Source organism: Adelges cooleyi, unplaced genomic scaffold (genome assembly GCF_023614345.1).
Source record: "Adelges cooleyi isolate 19-005CV unplaced genomic scaffold, UGA_ACOO_1.1 ACOO_flye_CR_arks_rails_tigmint_CR_PRNA_108, whole genome shotgun sequence".
NCBI classification, from domain to species: Eukaryota; Metazoa; Arthropoda; class Insecta; order Hemiptera; family Adelgidae; genus Adelges; species Adelges cooleyi.
In genome coordinates, this window is record NW_026095761.1 from 6,439,024 (window position 1) to 6,458,631 (window position 19,608).

The 19,608-nt window shown below is 38.1% G+C and overlaps 1 protein-coding gene across 2 annotated transcripts in view; it reads left to right on the forward strand.

The window, feature by feature from the left end:
• LOC126842267 (protein Shroom-like) overlaps positions 1–19,608 on the forward strand; it is a 123,346-nt gene that overhangs the window by 47,877 nt on the left and 55,861 nt on the right. The window contains exon 1 of one of the 2 annotated variants that reach the window (XM_050579159.1): positions 3,373–3,739. The exons of the other annotated variant lie outside the window; for it this stretch is intronic. The gene's annotated coding sequence lies outside the window, so the exon portion shown is untranslated. Of the gene's footprint in view, positions 1–3,372; positions 3,740–19,608 lie in introns of those variants that run through there. 2 annotated transcript variants of the gene reach the window in all.

Genomic DNA, 19,608 nt, shown 5'->3' on the forward strand with positions numbered 1-19,608 from the left:
AGTGGAAGAGGATGAGGCTTATATCTAAGGATCCTATGAAATTTCTTTCCTCCCAAATTCTCTTTAGCTGTACAACATAAAGATAAAAAGACCAACGGCGTGTATATCCACTGCACACCCCACACCCCCTTATCAGATTTCACAACAGTCTCAAGACAACCTCTATTTTTTAAAAACTCAAAACATATTCCAAGTCGAATGAATTCACGAGTTGTATCAATTCGATGTTCAAACTGCCGCCGAGGTTGTATGTGAATACTATATTATTTTATTGGCATTTGACCAGTGTGTGTGTGTGTTTGTATACGTCAAGTTTGCGCTAGTTTGGCTGCCTATGCGGACGGCGGTCGTTACGGCGGTTACTAACAATGAGACAAGAACCGCGCGCGGTATAACGACGACTCCGGACGTTGCAGGCAGGTATAAGTAAAATAATAATATATAAAAATAATAATAATAATAACATAAACCCGTAGAATGTCGGTACGTTCCTCATACGGTAGCGGTCGCCGCCACACACCTGTGCTATGTGGATAATTCCGTCCAGAAAGAAAATGCCGTTCGTTGGAAGTGACTTTTTTCCTCTTCGCCATCACCGAGTGCTCATCGATTTACTACATGGAAACGAGAACAATCTTTTTTTCCCCTCTATGCCCGTGTAATTGCATAAAACGTACACGCGCATTTTTATTTATGTAGTTTTTTTTCTTTTTACAATCGTATACTTGTAAAGTAAAACCCGTTTGTGTATACGAAACGAAATAGTTTTTAATATTAATATCGTTCGGGTCAAAGAACTTTTTGACGTTTTTTTTTTTTTATATAAATATTTTCATCATCAAGACGCATAAATCAAAAAAGCCTAATGTATAGTTAATATATTAGTATTATTATTATTATAATGTTGATTATATTTCACACATCTAATTGTCCGTAATGCAACATGACACCGGGGAGTAGGCATACATATATTATAACTGAGAAATTGATTTTTTTTTTTATCGCCTTGATAATAATATTATGTACAATATGCGCTATGTAGTATGACGTGCATTACGTTATGCGCAACGGTTATCAAATTATATAACGCGCCATTTATAATGTTATAACGTTCACCTTTATTTAATTATCCAATTAATCACCAACCGTTGTCGTTAAAAATATTATGTCGTCGACTTACAAGAAAAAACATGAGAAATCTTTTGAGGTATTTAATTAATCTTGACCTCGATGTTGCCGTCTTAAGACTGGCGAAACGTTGTAAGTAATAAACTCTATCGAATGAGCGTTGTTGGAAAAGACATCAAAAATTACTTTTACTTCTAAAATTTTAATAAAATCTAGTATTTATAATAGGAAATTTAGCGATTGCCTAAGAGTAAGTATTAAAATGCCGTACCGTTTAAAATAAGTTGTAACATCAATAATCTGTTATTTACTATTAATACAGACTACAGTGTATAGTGTATACACATATTTTATTCTAATGGGAAATTAATACGTTTTATCATTAACAGATTAATATTAGATATGTTTCCGAATTAAATTATTAATCCGTATTTTTATTTATTGTAATTTAGGGTAATAATAAAAACATTAATTTTATTAGATTTTAGTTTTGAGTTGATTCCTAAATGTGATATTGACCACGGCGCAGTAGACCTTAAAAATAATGTAATTCTTGAAGATGGAGTTAATCATTTTTTCGCCAACAAAACTTTGCACATAATAACACGGAAGTGTGCCGTTCGTTTCTGTAGTCTAATTTATAATAGTATAATCTAAAAATAGAGATTTAACACACGACATGGATTACCGAGTTACGCGCATATCCGGGAAACACGAGAAAATAATAATCTACAGGTGTTGATGAAAATAACAGTTTAAATTTGGCTCTAATTTAGTCATAACTCATAACGGTAATATTCGCAGTTAGGACTAATCAAAATCCCAGTGACGTTTGAGTTTTCCGGAGTGTAATATTATAACGTTGTTGCCTATTAGATGGTCTACTTTAGTGTCTAGTATAATTTTGATAACCGTGAAAAATCGCTTATGACTAACTAAAGTAGGGTGCGTCCGTGTCTGAGGGTGGTAATCAACAGCTATTGCGCAGGCCGTTATCACTATTAAAAGTTTGCGTCCTCGAGTTATTGTTATATGACGTATCTGTTTTATTTTTAATTCGCCCTAGAAAAACTGCCTTTTTTCGACATTATAGGCTAATATTAGGCTAAAGTACTTATACATTGAAAAACTGATATGACATTACCTCCAAAATGTAATAATGTTTCGATTTTATAATTGGTGTGTTTGCTCTAAAGCCATTATAGACCAAGTGAAAAGATTCTGCGTAGCTATTTAAAATCGCCGTCAAGGATATGATGCTATGATACTGTCGGACAGAGAAACTAACTTGCAAAAAGAGTCGTAATAAATTTACTTATTAATATTGTAACTATTAATTATGTGAATAATGTAATTAATTGCGTTTTATATTGAATTTTTGTGTCGAGGGTATTGTTCATTTTTCTCTTGGACAAATTTACTAATAAGTTATTGTTGTTCATCAGATGACTGGGTAAGCTTTAACCTTTACTGGACGAGTTGAGTACTCTCGTGTTCGGTGCGGCTGGGGAGCTCTGAAACCGTTTCTCCGTTGAAGGCTCTTCCGGACACTTCTGTGACATCACGGAATCATCCGCCAAGTTTTTGGAGGAATTAGCCTATTATTGTTTATATAAGTATATTTAAATATGTATTTATAATGTATATACAGACTGATTTTTCTTACAACAAGATTGCGGACTCATTTCAATAACGGCACATTAGGCTACCCGTGTAATTTGTTATCAGTGTCCATTCTGATTTATCTATTTCGTGGCTCCATCCTCCGGGTCTCTCTATTTTTCTGTGTAAGTCCGGCCACGTCGTACACTGTGACGGCCATATTAAATGCCATAAAGGATCGCCGGCAACAGGTGTCGCCGAACAAAACTGGCGGGTGGTGGGGGGAGGGGAGGTATTTCGTTGTTTTTTTTGCTCTCTCGGTGACCGCGCCAAGTGTTTACCCGGCACCACTCCGCCGCCGCCGTACAGCCCGTGTCTAGGCCGCGGCAAGGCCGGACGTCTAACCGGTGGTGCGCGCACATACACAAACCGTAAACCCGACAACGACCACGGACCACGTTTACTATTGGCAAGGTGCGCGCACACACACACACACACACGCGGTTACCAGCGGTCGCCACCACCACCACCGCACACCGCGGGGCACACGCTACACACAGGATCTTATGGGAGTGAGCGGCTACAGTGCGTGCGCGTGTGTGTGTATGCCATTCGGTTGATCTGAACGCACACATATGCTCGGTGCGCCGTCGCATAGCACAGCAGTTTGGTCGTGAACGCCTGTATGTCCGGACTGACGGAGTATCGCGTGTCGATCGAGAGCAGCATAATATTAGTAATAATAATATTATCGTGAACCGGTTCTGAGTGCATACGAGTTGCGCCTTTGTGTGATACGTTTCGCAAACGTCGTGTGTGTGTGTGTGTGTTACAGTGTATTGTTCGGACCGTGGTTGAAAATTATCTGTGCGATCCGGGATATTCTATCTATAAAAAACCAAGGGATCCCCGCGGTCCGTCTTCGAGGGATTACCGCAGCGTGTTTGTTGTGTTTCGCGCCCGGATTTAGCGCAGCCATGCCGCTGCCGGCCGAATGACGTTGTCATAGGTAAGATGGCACGTGCAGTGTTATTATGATAATAATATTATGTACTCGGTATTATAATTCTCTCCGAGTCGACGTCACTTGCTGTTGGTCGGGCGCTTAAAACTTTTGCAGAAACTCGAAATGTATAGCGCCGGAGTGGACGGGACGTTAAAAGTAGTATATAGATACACTGCGGATAAGATGTGCTTTTTTTTTTGCGCTAGAAAAAAAATTCGGAGAAGTTAAAACGGCAACCGTTTCGCCCAAACCAAACAGATACTAGATAGAATACAATAGTCTTTAACCACACTGTAGTTGGCACGGAAGAACGAGCAACTTATGAAATAATACTTATCTTCGTAGTACAGGAATTCCAATCGAATATAATTTTTCAATTAAAAAATAACAAAATAAATGACAAGTCTCGGTCCTTATCGTTAATGTCCATTTTTATTAATTAGGCACTAACCCTTTCATTATTTTACACGGTAAAATTGCACTTTTTGCGCCATCTCTAGTATCGTGTGTAAAAGCAAAACCTACTCGGCGTTATCACACACCACCCGACCCCGGTTAGGAACGATGCTGTCGTCTTACTTTATTTGCTATCCGCCGGCCGTGGGGTCCAAACCGCATTCCTTTACAGGTTTTGCTAACGTTTAAAAATACATCTACAACGCGCGACTTAGACGACAGTCTTCGTTTAATATAAAAATAAAATCTCACGGCAATTCCATCTGTTTGGTGTCGTCACCGTCGTGTGATTTTGTGACGTTTCCGATTAGTCAGAATCGCACACAGTATACATAGATAGAAGGCGACTGCGGGGAACCCCGAGCGACAATATTAGTAATAATATTACTAGATAGTTTGTAACAGCTAGAGAATTCATACTCGAATCATTCCAAATTACCTATTAAAATTGGTATTATTATCGACGTTGACCAATTTTCAAATACTCGGTGCATTTTCGACGACCATTATACAAATATTAGTATTTAATACAACGCGGCCAACCGTTATTAATGCTCGTGTAAACGACGACGGAATGTGCGTTATATAATAATAATTCATCGGAAACCTACTGTTCTATCAGCTACGGCCTCCTCGGAGCCCAGAAGGTATATACTTTTGTGTTCTCCAATTCTAGGTAAGCCGTGTGCGTGTCCGGTCCCCTGCAAAAATGTTCGTGTTCAGCGTTTTTACACTTGTTGCGGATTCATTGCTGACGGTGTGGAGTTGGCTGGCTGTAGACAAACGCTTTTGAGAGTGTGGCCAATGCACGTTAATTAATGTAATTGACACGACGATTATTCATTAAGAAAACGACAACCCGCAAGCGCTGAACGCGCAAAAGGAAATTAAGACCCTCTCGACTCGGCAACAGTCGACTACGAGCCGTTTCGGTTGCGACCTTAATAATTATAATTATCGTAACCGGACGACCAGCTGCCCATCATGACAATAACCGTTTAGACTACTTTAAATTAACGCGGTTTCGATGAGTCCGAAATCGACATCGTCGTGTGCGATCAGATTATTATTCATGACGACTTGTCGGCGACTCATTTGGCATATTCTATCGCCGGGATTATTGTCTTCTTGTCGTTCGTCTGATTCGCGAGCTAGTACCGAAAGAAAATACAGCTCTTTACAAACGAAGAGGAGAAATTTATATAAAGTGCATGGTTTTACAGCATTTGGGTTGATGTGTAGTTACAATATATATTCCTTTAGAGCATAGAAGACATATTTTCTAGTTTATTTACCCGAGACCGATTGAAGTATACGAAAAACGTCGGCAAAACCGTCCTTACACGGGATTCCAACGAGTCTAGTGTGATACTTTGGGTTGACAACGACAATTGTTATAAAAGATCCCTTTTTTTCGGTCTTTGGTCCTTTCCAATTGTACTGTAGGCCGCGAACGCTCTGAATACCTTATGTCCTTTGTGCGTTTTCAATCTTTCGGATAACCCTCCTAGGAAGAGATGGTAGATCAGCAAAGAATAATCGCAGGCATCGAGAAAAAAAATATATACCAACAAATGCACTGTACCAGCAAAATGAACCTGTTCGATTATCCTTCACCAATGTCCGTCTTGTTTAAAAACAGTCATGACGTGTCACCTTGTAAATTGTTAGCCGAACGTGCCATCGGCGACGGTTAAACGATAAACACAATATATTGCGCTGTCCCATTGACCGGCTCCTTTCCATTGTTTATACAAGCATCACAAAATTAGAAGTGGATGCGCATTTATTGTTAATAGTTATGCATATTTATTCTAATCGAAATCTCATTTTCTTCTTGTGTGTGCCGACTTGAAGAGTTCATCGCTATTTTTCAACATTACACATATATCGTCAAAGCCATCTGGGACGCGTCCTGACCACTAAAGACCTGGTCACGAGCCAACAGTACAACATTTTGTCACAACGACACCACTTATACAACGTAATAGCATTGTGTAATGTTCGAATTTTTTTTTTTTTTTGGCAAACAGTAACCCGAGATCAACTGTTTTACCTAAGGTAACATACTTAACGGTTTGCGCTAGCGTATCAATGACGAAAAACAGTTTGAAAAATAAAAACAATTTTCCGATTGATCATCAGTACGTTCACCTCACACCCCGCCCGATTGATTCGTTTACATAAAATAATAGTTATGATGTACTGGTTCAAGGTCGTCGAGATTCGGAGATGCTAGTAATCGATCAACGTTTCTTAACGCAGACAGCTACTTTTTCTCATCTGGTTTTCATTATTTATAGAAAGCTGGAGTCTTCTGTGCATGCAAGGTCGCCAAGCAACGATTTACATAACGTACATTAAAATACCATAAATGTTTATTTCGACGCTGCTATTTCCTTAGTATTATCAAACGGAGGAAGTCGCATAATATCCAATCGAGCATTATGCAGACGTTCGTTTTTTATTGTTTTTCGGGGAAATATACCGGTTAAAAAAAATTAGTTAATGTCTACTGACGGCCGTGGTCACTTGCATGCAGACAGATGTTCGGCCCTTGTACGCCGTCGTTTGGGCACACGCTCAACATCTGCCTATTCAATATTAGCTGCATCACCACTAAGGTTGAATCATTCTGACATACTTAAACTCGATCAGCCGTAAAACTGATTGCTTTACTATACCCCAACCGTGCTCGATTATCTGTATAGTTACGTTTGGACTCGTTACATATTTTTAAATTGCCGTGGAAAAGTGTAAAATATGCTGGAAATCGGAATAAGCGGACACCGCAAATCAAACTTTTTAACCGCTCTAATGGGATTGAGAAAATATACAATCGGGCCAATTCGTGTACTGTGCTCTGTTTAAAAAAAATCCTATCTACATAAGTGTACCCGTATTATATATTTTCATAATCGCATAGGTGTCTACTCAATCGCAGCCAACGAATCTCTACTATGTAATTTGTATAAGATTTAAAATGGATTTGCGTTTTTTTTCTCCAAAATGACTTCAGATAAATGCTCGCACGACGATACTCGTACCGGACACAATGTACCGTGTCCATTGGCCGCGACCTTTTTGACTGTTTAAGGAGGTGCTCGGGAGACCTCGTGGTCAGCCTGCACTGCGGATTTACGACGATTGTTTAGCTTCTCCCGTTATCGGCGTGTCATTGTTTGAGTTTGTGGCCGTAATTACAGACCGACCGAACGCTTATCTAGCGGAAAATGTATGCCACTCGCGGGGAACTGTCAAGTTAACGGAGAGTCGTATATGTTTTGTCGTTTCCTCTTGCACATGAACTCGTAAAAGTGCACAGGTACACCTGTTGTGTGTATTCCGGATATTACCAAACGCACGTGTAACCCGAAGACGACGGGGGAATTAATCGACTGTCAAAGTGAATATCCTCCTCCGATACGATCGCCGGTTTGATTTTTACATGATGGCTGCTGACCGCAACACACACCGTCCGTCACCTTTTGAACTTTTTACCCGTCAGCCTCGCGTTATGTTAAATATTATATTATATGATGACACAACACGTTATCGAGTGCCTAGGTGTCCTCATCATATATTATTATTATTAGTATAATCTAATAGAAACCAGCTCGTGTGAGCAATACGAGACCTTGAATATCTCGGTTTTTTAATAATCTCGAAAATAATACAAAAATAATATTATACGTCATTCGCAATTATGATATCAGGCTATTTCTACGACGAGTACCGGCGGATAACATTGAATGTAATAGTATTATTTCAAATACAATATCGAACTTATCTGTTATTATCAGACAGCAGCTGTTGCAATATTGCATTATGCACAACCCACGATCCGTGAAAGGGGTTAAACGAAATATCGCTTTTGATATTGTCGTTTGGTGACTTTGATAGGTACAATATAATACCCTAAAGCCCGTAAACAGAGCATAGTAAAACCTTGGGTCGTGCATTTATTGCACAAACTCGATTTGCATCGTGCTCCTATTGTCTTTCAGACGGTTGTGCTCTCGAATGTATTGCAAGCATATGAAAAGTAGTCGATCCTCATTGCGGATCGATTGAGATTTACAATTTTGGCAGTGGCCTTCTGACCTGCACAGTCTATTTTCACTCCGTATTCGTGACACAAAGTGTTTGACAACAATAATATATGTTTTGTAATATTTTGACCTGTACACTTGGTATACGACCTACGACAACCGACGACGACACAAAGGTAAAGAATGAAATATGGAATACTCGGACTATTCGAATTATTTTTGTTATTATTATACAATTCTTTTGTTGCTCGATTTGTGCGTGTTTTGGAAACCGTACAATATTATAATGTCCGTACACAATCGGTGTTGGAAGCAAGGAAACACCGTGTTTGATTCACGTTTCACGCTATAAATCAAATTGCATACCTACTGAACTAGCGATTTGTGTGTCACAAACCAATACGGAGAGAAATAATATTCCAAGAAATTCAAGAAAATAACAACAAAATAAGAGTTAACGTTGGCTTACCGATAACAAGGCATATGCAATTTGTTCAAAGACCAAAGAAATGGGTTTATAATTTTTTTTTTACCTCGAATATAATACAAGTGTACTTAGTTCCCCGTCTATAGTATTAACCATAGTAATTCGAGTAAATGTCTGCCCTCTCGTCACAACATCTACGCAACCGTGTTTCAGATGCACATTATTCTGCGGTCAGTAGTCAGAATATTAGCTTGTCTTGTTATCGAAACGGAAACGTTTGAGTTCCATCCCGCATATACCAGATTGAGGTCACAATCTATACATATTTTTATATAATGCATAACATTCCTATGGACACATGGATAAATGACGTGTTACTCTCATCCGAATCCAGTGCGGACGAGCACCGCAAAATGATGCTGAAGGGTGTTACGTGTAAATAATATATATGTAAACGATACTCGTTTATGCTAATCGTCCGACTATTAACAATACACATAAACTGTATTTACATTAGACAGTCCGATGACACAACATGCGTAACCACATGAACAATATTCGAAAACGGAGACGACAAAATTAAATCACGATAGAACCTGAATAGCTTCAAATGCCATTGTTATTTTATGGGTATTTTTACTAGGTACTAATAATAATTATGACTGTCCGATGTTCCCAGAGCGTGAAATGTCTTTACCGAAAAACGCATTTTGTCGCTTTTATCGATGCACACGGGTGCGTGATGCAATCGTGTGGGCTATAATGGTCGTAACAATTTGTATGTACAGGATAATCAACAAATTGGCAAGTCGGCCATCCGTCGCTATCGCTGTCGTTTGTTTTTTTTTTTTTTATTAAGAAAGCAACCTACGCGGCCGCCTATCGTTTTCTCATTTGTCATCGGTCTCGCACGACTTCTATTATTGTGCCCGAACCTTGCTTTTGTGTTTGTGTGCTTTCCAGTCGTGCTGTCAAAAAGAGAACCGTGATTGCAAAAAGATGCATGTTACACTTGAACAAATACACCGAGCTCCGGGGTGCTGTGCAGATAACGCCGATGGCCAAATATTATTATTTTCAGGTTACATATTGTGTGTGTGTGTGTGTTTGAGTTTGGGTTTGGCGCGGACCAGGAATCCGTGGCATCTGAACTGGTATTTTCTTTGTCGGGAGAATATCATATTTTATTGACAGTACGGTTAAATGAGTCATTAGGAGTGTATGGGTCTGTGTTCTTTATAACGTGTATCGAGTCAGCGCATAATATAATACGTGAGTCATATAAGCGAATAGGCAATATTTCACCTTGATGCCGCCGCTGGCTGCGTGTAGTGTACTTAACCGCGAGACCAGACTAACCCGTTCGCTAGCACTAAAAACAATATATACCGTGATTGTTATTTGTTATTAAATATTAATGGGGTTTCATCCAGCAGTTATTTTAATATGCGCAATATCACGACAATTTTTATCGTACAATATATGTATATATGTGTTATGAATATATTATATACATGTTTTTGGTAGAGTAAAGAGGAAAATTTGAAAAACGCGCTCTTCAATTATTTTCCATTTGACTTCTTAAATTGTATATCTTTTCAACTCGATCATGTGGTATCTGATTTACTACGTGATTTTTTTTTTCAAAACGATTAAGTAGGTACATTATGTTGTTTAATAACCCCATTTTAAAGTAATAAATTGGAGACTGTTATTTTTTCAACACGCGTGCTTATTAAAAAAAATAAGATGTATATAATTTTACAAACAGCAATCTACATAGTTCGTTAGCTGTTCCTGTCTGTGTGTGTGTAATACCAGCCTGTCAGCCGAAACCGTTTAAGTATTAGCAGTTTTGTACAAATAATAAACTTTATGAATAACAACTATTCACGGGCCGCCCCATAACGGTGCACCACAAACAGTCGGACTAATTTGTCGAATATAAAATCAAATTCAATGCATTATTTCCGCTAAAGATGGAAACCTCTCGTCCGTGAGATTAGGTTTGTTAAAAATGAAATCCGTGTGCAAAACCGCAAACTAGCTGTAGTAAAACTAGCGTAGTAAAACATACAATTATTGACCGTTCCAATGACTCTTTGCAAAAACATTACCGGAAGGGTACGCATACTTAATAACTCTATGGAGGTAACACAACATCATATATCCGAACGTTGTCGATAAGATTTTGCAGACGCGTTACCGTAACACCAAGTTAATAATTACCAAAGAAAAATATGCAGGCGTTTAGTTTGCTGTATACAGTATATTATGTTTTCTATACTGTATGCTTATCACTTTGGTACACCGAAGAATGTACAATATAGTACCACTGGATGGCAAATGTTTTTCGTGTCTAATTTGCCGTAAACACGGCGTTGGATAATATTCAGAATTGATGACGAGGAGATGGACTTATCTCGTGTTCGTTTATCTGTCCGAAATTCCTATCACTCTAGCGTTGTCCTCCGTTATGTATTGGCGTTCATTTTGCAATTGGCCGTTATGCACCTCATATCGGAAGTCCGGTTTTATTACTATATATAATCGCGCTTAGGCGAGTATAAATAAACATTTCCTTCGACAAGTTCATGAATATTAGATATTCTTTTCTCTTGAATTCTTGCATGCATTATATTTTGTTTGAATGTGTAATAGTACAGTGAAATCACAAGTGTGGTAATTATAAATAAAACAAGGCAAATGCAAACATAATATTTCCACAAAATAATCAACGATTTTTTATTTTAAAGCACATAAAATATAATATTTATTGCACATAAAATGTGTATCGTTTTAAACAGTAGAATACATAGGACCTAGGTCCAATTTCTTTTGGCCGAAATTAATTACAGAAGAATAAGACGACTTATCCTCTTCTTCTTAAACACCACGGTTCTTCTGATATTTTTGCGTCTTGTATGTAATTCTAACATGCTCTGTTTTTTATTACTGTCACTTCTGGTCAAAATATCCAGGTGACCCCGAAGCGAATAACGAAGAGTTGTTTAACTACACAATCGGACCCGCTAGCTAGCTGCAAGAAGCTACACCGGTCGTGGCCTTGGATGTGGGAATTTTTTTTGGACTTGCCATCGTCCGGAACAACAATGACAGCCCGTGAACTCCGTGCATATTAGATAGGCGATAATTCATACGATACAATGATTTTCCAGTCGCTGTCACGAATCTCTGACGGCAATCGCAGTTTTTCACAGATTCTCAACTGGTTAAGTTTTTTATTATTATTTTTTTTTTTTGTGGGGGGGGGGGTTGATTAAATAGTACGAAGAGGAGCTCACGATCCAAGGAGATCCGACGACGTCGAGTGTACCGCGGTGGGTTTATTGTTAGCGCGATTGCCGTTCGTCGTGTACCCAACAACCGACAGCCGACTTAATCAAAAGTGGACGTACACGACGACGGAAGAAGAACGGTACGGTCGTTGTTTAAACCCTTTAAACAGAAGACACGCATGACCAAAGCAACCCAAAATGTGTGACCGTTGTTGTCTGCGACTCTTCCATCATACGCTGTATGTGTGTGTTGTGTAGATTATAATATAATAATGAAAATATGTATCGGCGTGTGCCCCTCCCCGGTCCATACGTGGTGCAGTATGACGTGAGAAACGCCCGTGATGTCTTGGTAATTGTTTCTTCGGATAACAATGCGTAGGTACTCGAACATAGTACAGTGTATCACTGTGCCGCGTATCCCGCCAGGCGGTGTATATCTATATAGTTTGCATATGTATATATTATTATAATATGTATATTGTGTGTGTTTTGTGTTGTTCGAAACTAGACAAAAAAAAAAAAAAAAAAATGCAAAGAAGAAAGCGATCGAAGCCGTTGGATTCGAGCAGTTAATTATGTTCTCCCCGTGTGTGAATGGCAGCAACGGGCCCGTGACATTTATCACGCAGAAAGAAAAAGAAAGTAGTAAAAACGACGGATGTAGTTTTGGCTATTATTATGCATTTTATATTGTACTATTATGTATTATCTCGCTAATTGGTCATTGCGCATCTCATCCTACATATTATATATATATATATATACCGATTGCGTTTCACTTACACACTCATGTATATATGTTGTATAATTACTGTTTTATTTCACTGTTATTGTCGAAATACGGCATTCGGCTCTCCGGCGTTGCTTGCTCTTTATGCCAAACCTATCGGCATTGTAGATCCAAACAAAGCCGGATTTAGTTTCTGGTGGCCCCAGGCGTAGGACATTTATAAGACACTCTTAGGTCAACACAATTGATTTTCACTATGTTCTTGCTGCAAATGAGTTGTCTTTGCGGTAACTCTATTCGGTCAACTAAATATATTGTGTGCCTATATTAACCATAAATATTTTAGTTAGTCCAGCTATGTATTTTGCTTGTTTCTTCGACCGTTTTCGCCTGGCTACAGTACGCGGTGTGAAAACGTGAATTGTTTTTTTTCCCAAGGCCTGTGTTCTTCAAAAAATACAAGAGACACGAGTAGGTGCCAACCTTGAATCCAAAGTTTTCAAGGCGCATCGACCGGTAGTTATTTTTCTTGAACCCACCACAAGCTCTTCACAGACGCGCCGAGATGGCATAATATTATATTGCTGCATCCACAGTTGTGTGTGTAATAAAAAAACAAATTTCACGCGAACGTCAATCACTCTGCTCTGGGTATTGGGCTTACGGACAACTGTTACGGCATTTACTGTTCACATTGTGTAGTTTATGATCTCATAGTACAGCGATCGTGTTTAGGCCGGCAGGCGAATATTAAAAACGGCCGTGATGAGTTATCGTTTGGTGCGCTGGATCGTATATTATCTATACAACTGTTAGGACCCAAGTCCTAACTTGAAGATAATCATTCCCAGCGAGCCAACCCGAATAACAACCTCGGTAGTCGAATCGGAAACGTCCATCTGTATTCATTCGACAATTCAATTACCATACGTTAATAAAATAACAGTGTAATTATTTGACTGCAAAACAGATGTGTACTTAATAAAGATATCGACGGGTTTAACTGCGTTTGCCACGATATAGTCGAAAGATTACAATAATTATTAAGTGTGATGAATTAAACTTGGACATCTTAATAAATATGCACGAATTTACGTGCTAACCGCTAATTTTTTTAAAATATATTTACCAGACATTCGGGAATAAACATAATTAAAACCGTACCAAAATATGAGGCGTGAACCTGGATATTTAAATTAAATACCCCCACTAATACCTACAACCGGCAATTGAGAGGTTTCGGGTCCTCTACTAAAGAAATGTGATTTTTCAACTATTTTTTCTTTCTAAATCTACACACGAAACAGCGAAGTTTAATATAATTTTTACTAGCTAATATAAATATTTAATTTTGTGCAGTGTAGCCAAATACTGCCGTTTGGATTTTCGTTTATTTCTCGTGTACATTATGAATTGAGTATTAAATCCTACATAGTGCACTAAAAGTTATTTAAAAATATACTTTGACGTTTACACTAAATACATTTGAATAAAAAAAAATGTTTTAAAATATTATATACTTTTGTTAAAATATACCTATTTAATTTAAATATAATACAATTGATATTTAATTGTTTTTTTTTTTTAAACATTAAAACAAAATTTTGTATTTTAATCTTTTACTTAAGGAAATAAATCCCTCGCTAAACAAATATTGCTTACATTTTACAAGTATCAATTAAATGCAGAAATCCCGCAATTCTAATGATGTTTGTAAATAACACCAATAGTTTATTTGCATTGCAATGTTTAAAAAGGTTATAAACAAAACAAATTATTGGCAAAAATTCACTTTTTTATTATTAAAATACAACGCCTATAAGCGCCGATTTAAAGCGAGAAAAGTATGCACTTGTAACGGTTTTTTTTGGTATTAAAATATTATTTTTAAAAAAAATGTATAAATAAATAAAACGTCAATCGATTCGTGACAATCCCATTTCGAGTGTTCTATATCTGTGCATATTTATAATATTTTATAATGGTTATTACCATTTTTGTAGGTCTTGCGCCAACGCTCGTGACCGGTCTTCTCCAGTGAGATTTCACACGGTCAAACCGTCACCGTAATCGCCAGATTTATGGATACCTCAGGCCGATTTTATTACTATTGCTTTTGCCCATACTCGTTTACACTTTAATATCATCTTTCGCCATTATTGTCACGTCTGAACCCGTTTTACGCGAGAAATAATTATTGCTCGACCTACGATACTTATTATAGGCTTTTCCCGGTACTTCAATAGTCGATTAATAGGCGTCCGACGTTCACCTGCAAGTAAGTAAGTAATAAGTTCTTTGGGATCCAGCTCACAGCGCAACCTGGGCGTACTGGACGCCTTCCAACAAACCGCTGAACTTGTTGAGCGCAATGATTATTATTATCGCTGTCGAATCGTAAAACCAGCCTTGTGGATTTTTAACAGAGAGTAATCGAACTTATACTTGTTTATTAACTTGGCACTCGGTCATTCAGCCGCCCTATCGTTCACATTCTTTCCTCGTGCAGCGTGTACTTTATCATCGAGCAATTTTTTCCTAGTTCCACTTTATATGGGGTTTTACGACCCAGAGGAGTGAATTTACGAGCAATAAACATTTTGAGGAAAAAACAACTGATAGCTGATTGTACCTTTGCCGCATACAATTTATACTATGTGCCGTGGTGGGATACAAACATAATTTATTAGTTTAATTGTCATTGGCGAAAATGTATAGGAGGGGGGGAGGCTATGTGAATAAATACCTCACTAAAAAATAAAGAATATAAGAATAAAATCTAAATATGTAGGTGTTTTGAACGGCACGACTTCAAGTTTACAGTGTTTTTAGTATGACTTGTCCCTCTTAATGTCTGCCAATATTAATTGGTCGCGTTAGAGAAATGTCCTAGCTAGGTTAAGACTTAACGGTCCTAACGGTTGAAAAATTTATCAACGTATGCCCCGTGATCTTGGAAATTCGTATCATGAAGTAACTTTGGGAGGATTTTGCTCTTATAGTTCTCAATTTTGTATTTAACTTCAAGGTCAACACGACAGCTTTAACCAAAGTCCTGCCGTGAAATAGGAAACCCAGTTTTCTAAGCTCGATGTTAGCTATTTTATCCTGTTATCTTGAAAATCTAGATCCGCGTTAAAGTCTTATTACAGCACATATGCGTGGTCGCAAAAATCGTAGGAAGCGGACACGTCTAACGATTTCAGTTATCTTTTTTTTCGATCCTTCAAATTCCAACGAGGTTGCACTCTGCAGATGAATCAATAAGTGTATTAAGTTACAGTATCGGCGAAAAATCCCCTTACTCCCCCCCTCTATCCCCCCGTTGCGCAAGTCGTTTCTTACTCAGCGTGGACTCACACAACCGTCGTGATAATAAACCATAGAAAACTGCATTGACCCAATTAGTTGCTGAGATATTATTATGACGGTACCTAATGGCATAATCATAATAATATCGGTGTTGTTGTTGTAGTTTATTATAATTTAAAAAGCACCTATCGCCGAGCACGATTGAGGAGCAGTGGGATTCGTGACTGCTGCACACATCTCGATTTTCGATCTGCCGGATTTATGTAATGACCGCCGGCTCTATCTGTTGTGCTGCGGCAGGCAGTCTGCCTACACGGACTCGCTTAACGCCGCCGTTATACTATATCGTACCTATTTATGTAGGATAATAGAGCACAATACGGAAATTATAAAAAATACAATTTATATACCGTGTTTGACCCCGTGCGTTTGCCATTTTTCGTCGTCGTGCATCGAGAGAAAGTCGTCGATATTAATAATTTTTAGTGTTCTTATAGAAGGTCTAAGAACAACGGATATTTTGAGATGTATGTGCGCCCATTAGCGTTGGTCGGCAATCAATCGTCAGATCGATGACACACAAACTAAAAAAACGATAAATATCTTTGTTGGTTTTGAAATTGTTGGTCGCGTTGTTTTTAAGACGGTCGCCTTCTTCTATCGACAACATTTCGTAGAGGTATTTTACGATGTCCGTTTGCATGAGTTTTTTTTGACGATAAATCCGATTTAGCCAGTCTGCTACTTGAGAATATTTGTTACGATAGACATGTGTCATTGCAAAAACAACAATACAATTTACGTGGTATTGCATGATATTTAAAACTGTTGTTGAATATCAAACAAAAATTATAACTAACTCAAACTGTGTTGTAAAAATCTAAGTTGGTTTTAAAATCGCCCATCTGTAGAAATTATTGGTTTCTTGTGAACATTTAAAAAAATTGCTGAAATAATATCGCCCGTAAATTTAATTCAAAGGCTCCATAAACGCAAACGGAAGTGGGACAGATGTGGGAATTTGTCCACCCCTAAAGGTCGCGTAGTATATTACTGTAAATGGTATTGAGACCGATTAGGAACAAAGCCCGGAAACGGATGCGTTTCGGAGGTGACGGAGGTAATGTGACTACTATTATGATAATATTGATAATTTTTTTTTTCTATCAAAAACTGGTCGTCCAATACACGTTTAGCGCTGAGAAGAAAAACAACAAAATGACTCATACGTAATTTGTACGCGCGATAAAGAAGTACTCATAAAAAATAAAAACTGTTAGTATGCATATTAGGGCCGCACTGTTTTAGTGTGACTAACGATGTTTATCTTGCTGTTAGTGTTAATAAACTAGTCGGATTTTATCGCCAAGAAAAAAAAACATGTTTCATTAAACGAGGCTCGATTAAGTTCGGCTGAAAGGCGTTTATTTTGGTGTACCTAAACTACTTATTGTTTCAAAAGAAAAATTACACAAAATTGGATTTTGCAGTCGTTGTCGTGCATGCGAAAGCGGTTGCACAACTTTTGGTTTGACGACAGCTGTTGTGGTAATGTACGTTCTATGACAATATAACTGTGCGTTTTTAGAGTCTGGAAATTGGGTTCCCCTGTCCGTTCGTTTTAAAGATTTTACACGACAATCTAATGGTGAAAACTAGAGGCTGTCGCGCAGCGTGCAAGGCAATAATTATTATTCATTTTTTTTTTTAACAAAAACAAACTGTTTATGTCATATTTTTGTCGTTAATTTATGCGACTTTCTAACAGCGTCTTCGGTATTTCCGCAGAGAACGAATTTTTTTAAAAAAATTTAGTCTAGAACGACCAATTCACCGGTGTGCAGTTTATGGACGCATCACGATGTTGCGAACCCGTTTAGGAATATTTTCGCATACCGCACGTCGTCGCTTTGGTGGTAAGTATAAACGCGCATAATTCGATTACCTACACTTGAATTTTACGGTTCGGCCATGAAACGTTCTTAAGTCGTTTGGAAAACCAGAGCACCTCTATTCAACGGAACACATCGATTTCCTATAATATACACAGGTGTATCTTTATGAAAAAAGATGATGAAAAGAAAAAAAACTTTACATGAAACTGTAGCATTACATATTCACATAACAATTGCCTTCGTTGTCGGATTTTTTGGTCACGGGACTAGGCTGTATATTTTGATCGTTTTGTTGGAAATCCGTCAGCTTTAACCGAATATGTTGTTTTTTTCAGTGTAACGTGATCGATTTTAGTTATATATATATATTATAATATATTATATTTTTTACATTCAACCTACTAGAATGACGATGGCATTTGATCGTGTTTTTGATCTGAATCGATAACAATCAAAGTTATAAATCTGTATTTGTCAGTTGTGCTTAAAGCACTGTTATTGTTCAAAGGTGTTTTTGGAAATTTTACAACTCCCCCTTATAACACAACCCCTTGCTCACCCAATTACTGACCTGCTGTTGTTATACAATATTCCTGCTTTAAGCCATCTACATAATAAATGTTAAGTTATTTTACATATCTTACTGAAGTGTAAGGAATTAAAAAATATAGGAATGTATATATTTATATTTATAAAATGTTAATATTTTTCGTGTCGAATCCCAATTAGCAGTTAAAACTTGTAATAGATGTATAAATCCAGTTGACATTCATTTGTACGAGACATCGCCAAGCAATAGGTTTAGCCGACCCGTTTGTAGCAATGCTTTTTGACCAAAGGCGGAGGTACTTGTACGTTTGCAGACGCTTTTGGACTATATTGTATAAAGTACAGCATTTGTGTTAACCGGGCTATTACCTTTTGATCTTTGTTCCGCTTGTGGTACTGTCGTGCAGGTAGCAGACGAGTCAGTGTCGTTGTCGCGGTCTGGGAATATTAACCGCGTTGGAATAAGATAAGACAGCAGGGGTAAAAAAAAAATAGCAACGACCGCTAGCCGTCGTCTAGGTTAAGAGAATAACAATTTGCAATGATTGCGACCGAGACGTCATTCCACTTATCAAACCATATAGTGTACTTACGCGGGTACGGCAAGTCAATAAAATGAGTTTATACCGCGTCTAGGATGTTTGCCATGGTATTTTTTTTCCCTACAGACACACGCAAATCTCTGTTTACATACCACGGTCGTGATGGCGCTCGGCGGCGGCGTTTACCCTCCAACGGTCTCTTAATGTGTAATTGCAGTCGTTTGCCTTTTTAACGTTCGTTATTACTGTTATTATCATTAAAGTCGTCCTCGATGGATGCATATTTTTTTTTACCTCTAGCATTGTGCGAGGGGGCGCGCAATGTACATCCGTACACGAAATCTCGCGGTTTGCACCACTGACACACTGAAGAGGAACCGAGCGGTTTATACAAATAATACCTATTATCGACTACTACACAGTACACGCGATACTGCAGTTGTGTCCGCTTGGGTTGGCGCACTACTCGACGAGGCCAGTAATAGCTTTCCACGTGCCACTTTCGCAAAAACGGTATACTTACGTGTGTTAATGCGATTTTACTAGATTCGTCTGTATAGTACTGTGCTGTCCATGTGTACATGAGGTAATAATAGGCTCCGGACAA